We start from the raw sequence: 7,835 nt of genomic DNA on the forward strand, positions 1-7,835 counted from the left end.
GACAGATGATTTTTTCTGTTCTGTCTTTGGGCGAGACACTTAACCATCCTCGCTTCTGCGTCTGAACGGCCATTTTATCTGATGTAATACTTGAATTGTTAAGCGAAACTGCATTACAAACACGGCGGATTTCCATAAAAACCCACTTTAGAGTCTTTCATCCCACTTTTCATCCCACTTTTCATTCCACTTTTCATTCCATTTTCGCTCTTCTGACCCTAAACTCCTGATGTATGGAGGTCTGGATGTTTATAGACCTGAAATCCCTCAGCTTAAACATCCTGTAAATCTTCGTGGTGGATGGTTCTTTGTTCAGTCTATGGGTCGTCGTGTTGCATTTGACATGTTACACACTGTACCTGTGCGGCCGGTACACTCGTGTTACATCATCACATGTACACGAGCATGTGGTTAAAACGACGCTGGGATGAGAGCGGCTAAAGATTAAACCGTGTTGATGTTCGGAGCTGTAGATCTTGAGAAACATTCGCAGAGTTTTACTAGAAAACGTATTTTCTTTACACAGTTCACGCTAAACTTGTACTTCTGAGAGAAACTTGGCATTAAAAGTGTGATGCAAGGGGTAAGAAGTTAGACAAATATTTTACTTCCAAGTTACTCTCAGGTGGAGGGTTTGAAATACTATTCTTCGTGGAGATGTAGGGGTTGTTTTTGCACCAGAATGTTCCGCAGAGTGTCATAATGCAACCTGCAAACACGCATAACTGAATAAATGCAACAAATATCATTAAAAGTAAGCAAGAAGCAAACATTCCACCAGAAATATTGCAAAAAAACACCTTTAAACCATATTTGATTTGCGTAAAAGCGTGTGTTTATATTGTTTTGCTAATCACAACCCATGAAAACCACATAATTTGAAAACTATTGGATTCATTTTGCGCTCTGTGGTTGTAACAGCTGTGGAAATGAGAGGAAGAGGAGGAGGTCGGTCGAAAAGAAAGCCTTATAAGTCAGGTTTAGATAAACAATAACCACGGCCCGGCAGCGAGGCACTGTACTCCGGCTCTGTTTAGACTACAGTAAGCACACGTTACTAACACCAGTCACTCACAGTTGGGCTGAAGGACATGACCCACATCCAGAGATAAACGTCACACAAACTAGCGCAAGATCTTCATATCAGGTCTAACCTCTTATGACAGCCAGAGGAACAGCTTCTCTGGCACTATCCACTCTGAAAAGACCAACTCAGCTGATAAACACGAGGCAGGAGGTGTAAGGGGGGGACTGTGTGGGTAAGGCACGTACAAAAATAACAATAACTTCGCCTTCATAAAGTTCGTCTGTAGCTCCTGACTTTTTCCTGACCCTATAGCTTCATATTTATTGAACTGAAAACAAAGGAAGGGGTGTTCAGTGTCAAGATGTCACATAATACTACACAAATAAGTTGCATAATCAGAGTAAAAAGGACAAATATTGAAATTACTGTCGTTACTTTAGTTTACGTAGATCAAACCTGCAAAATTTCACTCTCGCATAACTTCCTCCTGCGTGAGCTTAGTCCTCATCTGATTGTCGCTAAGTCGTACAACAAAGTGCCATTGTTCAGTGGACGGCCTCGTGTGCGGACATGAAAGGTGTGCACGTGCATGTGTGTGTGTGTTTGGAGGAAGGTGAGAGACGTACAAAGAGCGCTGTGAAGTCAGGACCCTCTGTTCTCGACCATGTGTTTGGATCGAAAACAATGACTCCAGGTAAATCATAGCATTTCCATAAAGATTTTGGCAAATTCCAGCAAACAATCACAGGAATCAAAATGAAAACTAAAGTCAGATTTGGACTGAAATAACAAGGGAAGCGGAATCAAATGTCCAATATTATTTTCCAATATCAATACTGAGGTTTTAAAATTCATAGACCTGCAAAGTTATAACAAAGTAAATGTTTCACTTTTTGTAAAAATGTGTATTTATTTGGAATATAAATTATTGATTGCAAGTTTGTTCAGTGTTTTTTGTTCTTTATTTTTACCATTTTCTACATTTTAGACACATTTGGAAAAGAAATCAAATATATGAAGTAAGAAAGTTAAATAAATAACTCAACAAAGCAAAAGGTGGATACTTTGAGGATTGGAATATAAAATAAAAAAATAAAAAAACAAAAAAACGTAAAAAGTAAATGATATAAACTAGACAGTAGTAAAAAAACAAAAAAAAAACCCAAACACTGAATGAGAGGGCGTGTCCAAGCTTTTCCCTGGTAGTGGACTTCTATATTTTTAGCCTAAGCCGAGCTCTTCTATTTCCATTTTTACAAAACGACAAATCCAATGCCTCATGTGCCCCAGCTCCTGGCATCTGCACACAAACTGGGGCAGTTTAGAAAAAATATTGGTAACAAATATCATATCGGATTCTTATATCGCAGAAAACCCTCAATCAATATGTCGCCTATTCCTAGAAAGAGGTTAAAGTTCAGCTGCTTTCTCTGCCAACTTTCCTTTTCTCAGTAACACAAACTTACAAGTAACATCCCTGTGAGGCTCGTTTTTTCTTTCTGTACTGATGATATGAAGTTTGCAATAATCACTCTGCAGAAAATACTGTGTACTTGTTTTAGTAAAGTGATTTTTCTGTAGTAAACCATAACATCTGAATAAAAAAATGGATTCCAGTTCAGTTTTGGAGCGGCGATTTTGTGTCATTTTTGGTCATCAGTTCACAATTAGACAACGTTTGAATAGTTTAACGTTGGATCTGTTCACTGCTTACATTTTTTACCGCTTTACTTTGTGTTCTTGTGCACATCCGGTGTATAAATAGTTTTTTTTTTTTAACGTTATGGCCCTGCAGTTGCACCAGGCCTATAGGATCATACACGTGTGATTTCAGAGCTCCCCCCTGCTGCCTAATGAAAGGATCAGACTGGACATATTTGCTCCAACCCCCTCCTCCTCCTCTCCTCTCTCCTCTTCACTGCCCCTCTCCTCCACTCCTCCAAACTGCTGCTTTTATGGGTCGTTTTAATACTATCTGCCCAACCTGCTGACACAAGCCGAGCACAGAGACTAATGCACGCACAATTACACCATCTCCGCACAGCCTGACGCCTCCACATGTGAGCCGCGCGCACAAAAACCTTAAGGGAACGAGCTGCTTTTTAAGTGCGCTGCGAAGAGGCCCCTCTCCCATCTTATTGTGTTTCTTTTGTGTGTGGAGTGTGTGTGCGCGCATGTGGCCGGAGATCTGAGGATGGCGAGCAGCGTCCTTTGAGATGGTGGAGAAAAGATATAAAGCTGAATCAAACCTGCCAGTCTAATTACAGACAAGAATCTCAGGAATGCTCTGATCTGGACCAGGGCTGACACCACATATAGGCCCTCCACCAGCTAGTTTACTCATTCCCACGAGTGTGTGTGCGGCGCGTTTATTAAAGCTAGGGCGCAGATATCAGTTTACACAGCCAAGGATCAAGAGCAAATAGATCGTTAAAAAAGGTGTAGCATGAATTTTCCACAGTTTGGCATGAACAAATGTAATCCTGCAACTATTTCAGCTCAAAAACATCTTAAAAAACATTCATTCCTACTGTGAGCGGTGCTGCCTTTCCACAGATCTAACCTGTAACTTGACTTGGCGCACAAATCCTTCCACAAAACTCTATATAAACAGCTAACACTCTCCCTCTGACCAATACAAACATTTAATTCAAATTGTCCAGGTTTAGCCCCTGTTTCTTGGGATGATCCTTGTGGGAATCGCATTTGTTTTTGAATCCAAATCTCTATTTTGGTCCTCGCTGTTGCATTGTTTGCGCCTGATGAGCAGAAGGAGGCCATGTCACTTATCTGAGGAATTCTCCCTGGACATCACGTCTTCATAAACACTCCCATGTGGACGGCGATCCTTCTCACCCGCTCGCACCTTTGTGGACCACGTGCTTGCTGCATTCTTCATACACAGACAGAATTATATAATGCACTTTCACTAAACACTATTAAAACACTCGTTATTACTTTTTAAATAAAACTGGACTCTTATTGCAGTGTGACAGTACTCGTATTTGACTAATGCTTTGGTTACTATTTCACGTCTACAAGTGTCAAATATTTGTGTTTCCTGCAGTGCTGCTTCTGACATTTTTTAGTTTTTATTTTTTTATTTTTGTGGTCTACCCCTGTGGTTTGAAAATACCAGACTTTAGGCATTATTTAGTGTTTTTTCCTTCCTATTTCTGCACTCTAACTTCAAATGATAAACCAAATGTTACGTCCAGTTACTCCAACAGTTAGTCTTGATATAGTAGTAGTAGTTTCTCTCTTCTACCTCTATTATTTTGAAGTAACTGTGCTCGAGTACAGTTTTAGTTACTCTTCTACAACATTATACTTCCCTAAAGCTGCAGACATTTCTAACATAGTTCTTCGTCTCTATGTTTTGGATGTGACAGCCGCTCGAAACAGGTGGTTCTCATTAAGTCTGTCGAGGGAAATTTGTCAAGACAAAGGCGAGCACATGCATCGGTCTCTTATGACGGGATGGAGCCAAATACTCTGCTCTAGTTTCTGAAAAGACACATCTACATTTGTTTATGCTGGAATGAAAACAATGTCCTGACCAAAAGGAAATGATTTTCGATTTCGGTGTGTATGATAAAAAAGTCTAAACACTGTGGTGCAAGAGTGGATTCCAGCTGATGAACAAAATGGTGACGGAGATAAGAATGGCACCTGGAGAATGTACAGCAGATCATGAACGCACATCTTTGGAAGTATGTAAGAAATGAGCAAACACACGCGGCCATACAAAACTGCTGCGACAAGTCCACCCACAATGCACTGCTCACAGACGGGGAGAAAGATATGCTGCAAATATCTGACAATATAAATATTTGAGGACAGCTAAAGATTAATCAGTTCGTATTTGTGTTCTGGCATTATCATGTTTATTAATCTGGAATACCTTCATTTTTGTTTAAACATATTTGAGACGTGACATTTTTTAAATTTAAGTATCTACAAAAACACTTCTGTATCGTGTAGTGACTGTAGTGGGAAATATGATTAGCTGTAGCTGTCGAAGAAGAGGCGTAAAGATAAATAAAGAGGTGTAATTCAATAGTAATGCAGGATAGTAATATAAGAGGCAATATATGGAGTAAAAGTCTGAAATCTGTTCATTCAAGTTTCATTTTGCCTCCAGTAAAGATTTGCAGTACCTCCTCCTCTGCTGATTTGTGCTGCCTTTAGCTGTTCTTCTCCCTGGATGTTTTGTGCATACGTTCAGATGTGTAACATGATCTGAGAGCTGGAGGGAGTGCTGAAGTGCTGACCCCATATGGTGATGCTGACTTACAGTCTCTCCAAAGGCCCTGCGCTAATGGAACACAAATCAAGATGGAGAGATGAGAGAGAGATTATATGAACAGAAAGTGTATAGATCGCTTGTCCCAGGGGCAGGCATCACCACAATAAAACATTGCAAGCGCACAAGACGGTCAATGACGTCTGCGGTGAGGTTTAAAATCATAATAACGCTGCGTAATGTGGCACGGCCCAGACATTCAAATCACGGTTTGCTTAAAAGGTGAAACTAAATGTATTTTCTTATATGTTTTCATTCCGGAGACACCGTATAACACCATAGAACATTGCTATAACCGTGTCTTGTGAGTTGCATGTTGATTTAGAATGTTGTTTGCACCAGATGCCCTTCCCAATGTAACTCTCCAATGGTCCAAGGCTGAATGACACAAACACTGGCCTACGAGGGCTTGTGGTCTTTTAAGGATCAACTGTAAATAGCCGACTGACAGTGGACAAACTGTGCATTAAAAACAAGCCTTCGAGGGAGTTATTATTGGGATGCATCTGTTGCTGCGTATCGGTAATGGGCATAAATAATAATAATAATAATAAATAAGAGTAAAAACTGTTTACCTCTGTAAGAAAAACAGTCTGTTCATGTGTAATTCATGACATTTAACATGGTGAATCCCTTAGCTTTAATTTGACTATAAACTGCTCTGTTGTGTTGGTTCCCCACTACAGACATGCTCCATGGATAACTTCTCATCTTTCAAGTCTGGACGTCATGTATAGGGCCTACGAGTATACAGTAAATACATGGTATGTGTATGCAGTATGCTGGCACTAATAATCAGGGTATTTTGTGCACTGACTCTTCAAGTATCGTGTGTAACTGTGTGTGTTCAAAACCAGGACATCTGGAAAGAATAAAACCATTTAGACCTGGTCAGTCCACTTTGCAAAGGGCTAACTGGCTCAAACTGCATTGTTGTGGGTTTTCTGGATTGTGCACACAGTAAACCAACTGAGGTGTGTACTAGAGTGAACTATTAAATCAAATTAAAGTCAGGTAAAGACCACCAGAGCGGAACTATGTGCAGATTCAGCATCCACATGGTCAAGACTAAAGTGAAGACACTTTTGTAATGACATTTCCATTACTGTCCACACATTTATGGCCACATCTGTTTGCAGCGAGAATAATGCAGCCCTGTGTGGACCCCAGAGAGGACTGAAGTATGCTGCCCTCCCGCAGACTCAGAAAACACTCTAAATACTCAGCTATGCTTTGGCAAGCCGCTTTTAATTCAGCCTGCCTTGGGAGGAGGTGAGACCTGGACTCTTTGGACCAGAGCCAAGTAAATGGCCCAAATAAGAGCCATAAGCCATCAGGAGACATCTTATTCAACCTTTATGTTACGGCCAGTACCTGCCACTTCAACGTTTTCATGCTGACCTGTTTTTAGATTATGTTCTTCCAGTCGTGGCAAAGAGGATCCAAGAGAACACTTTAGAATGTAACCTCTGAGTGGATGTGACCACCAATCTGTCACCTTACTCTGCTTTTTTCTGGCGCTGACTCATACATGCCCCTCCCCTCTTTATTGCATAGAGCTACAGTAAGAATCCGTGCAGTGAGGTCCTTGTGCAGGCAGTCTGATTTACTGATTGATTTTAGCATTAACGACTTCCCCACCCCCACAGCCCCTCACAGTGAGAACACACACGCACCCTTTGTCGGCGCTCTCCTGTGGCTTTAAGATAAGGCCGCTGTGAGCAGAGCCAGTAAACTGAAGTATTGATAATAAGGGTGCAACAGTGCAGCTGGGGGGCAGGTATTTGAAGTCATTGATTCATTTGCAAACATTCGCCTCATTTCACTTAGTTTGGGCGGTAAGATATCTGCCCTGGGACGTCACTGTGAGCCCCCTGAAAAGATAATGTTGTTAAAAAAGGGCTTTAGTGTTCATCACTTACCCAAGTATTCTTATCATCAAACCAATTTACTCGCAAAGATGTTCTGCAAATGATTTTAGGTGCACTAATGACACTTAATTGCACTGCTGAGAAGGTTTCATAGAGGGGAGTAAGAAAAAAATAGCGTTGCATGTGCAGTGTGGTGACTGAAGTGAATGTCATGTAATCTTGCAAGTCTCAGCATGAGAGCCATGTCCTGCCTTCATGGAATAACATCATGTTTAAACAAAGACCGTTTGGTACATGACAAATATGCATGTACTCCCAATACTGAAAAGAGCATCAAGCCATAACATCCTCTGTGTGGTAAATGGAAGAAGAAATGAACAAAAAGTGTCGAAAATAATTGAAATTTCAGATTAAGATCAACAGCATTTATGCAATATGTGCAAGGCTGTTTTGGTTTGAGATGTTTACACAGCTGTACACGGCTGTACAACAACACAAAACAGTTTTCAGGAGAATTGTCTTTTCCGTGTCAAAGTAATTCAATACATAACACTATCAGCGCATTAGCACTGTACTTTATTTGCTTTAAGAATCTTGTTGTGTGTCATAAAACTCTAAAACATTTTAATTT

This window comes from Periophthalmus magnuspinnatus, chromosome 3, assembly GCF_009829125.3.
Source record: "Periophthalmus magnuspinnatus isolate fPerMag1 chromosome 3, fPerMag1.2.pri, whole genome shotgun sequence".
Classification (NCBI taxonomy): domain Eukaryota; kingdom Metazoa; phylum Chordata; class Actinopteri; order Gobiiformes; family Gobiidae; genus Periophthalmus; species Periophthalmus magnuspinnatus.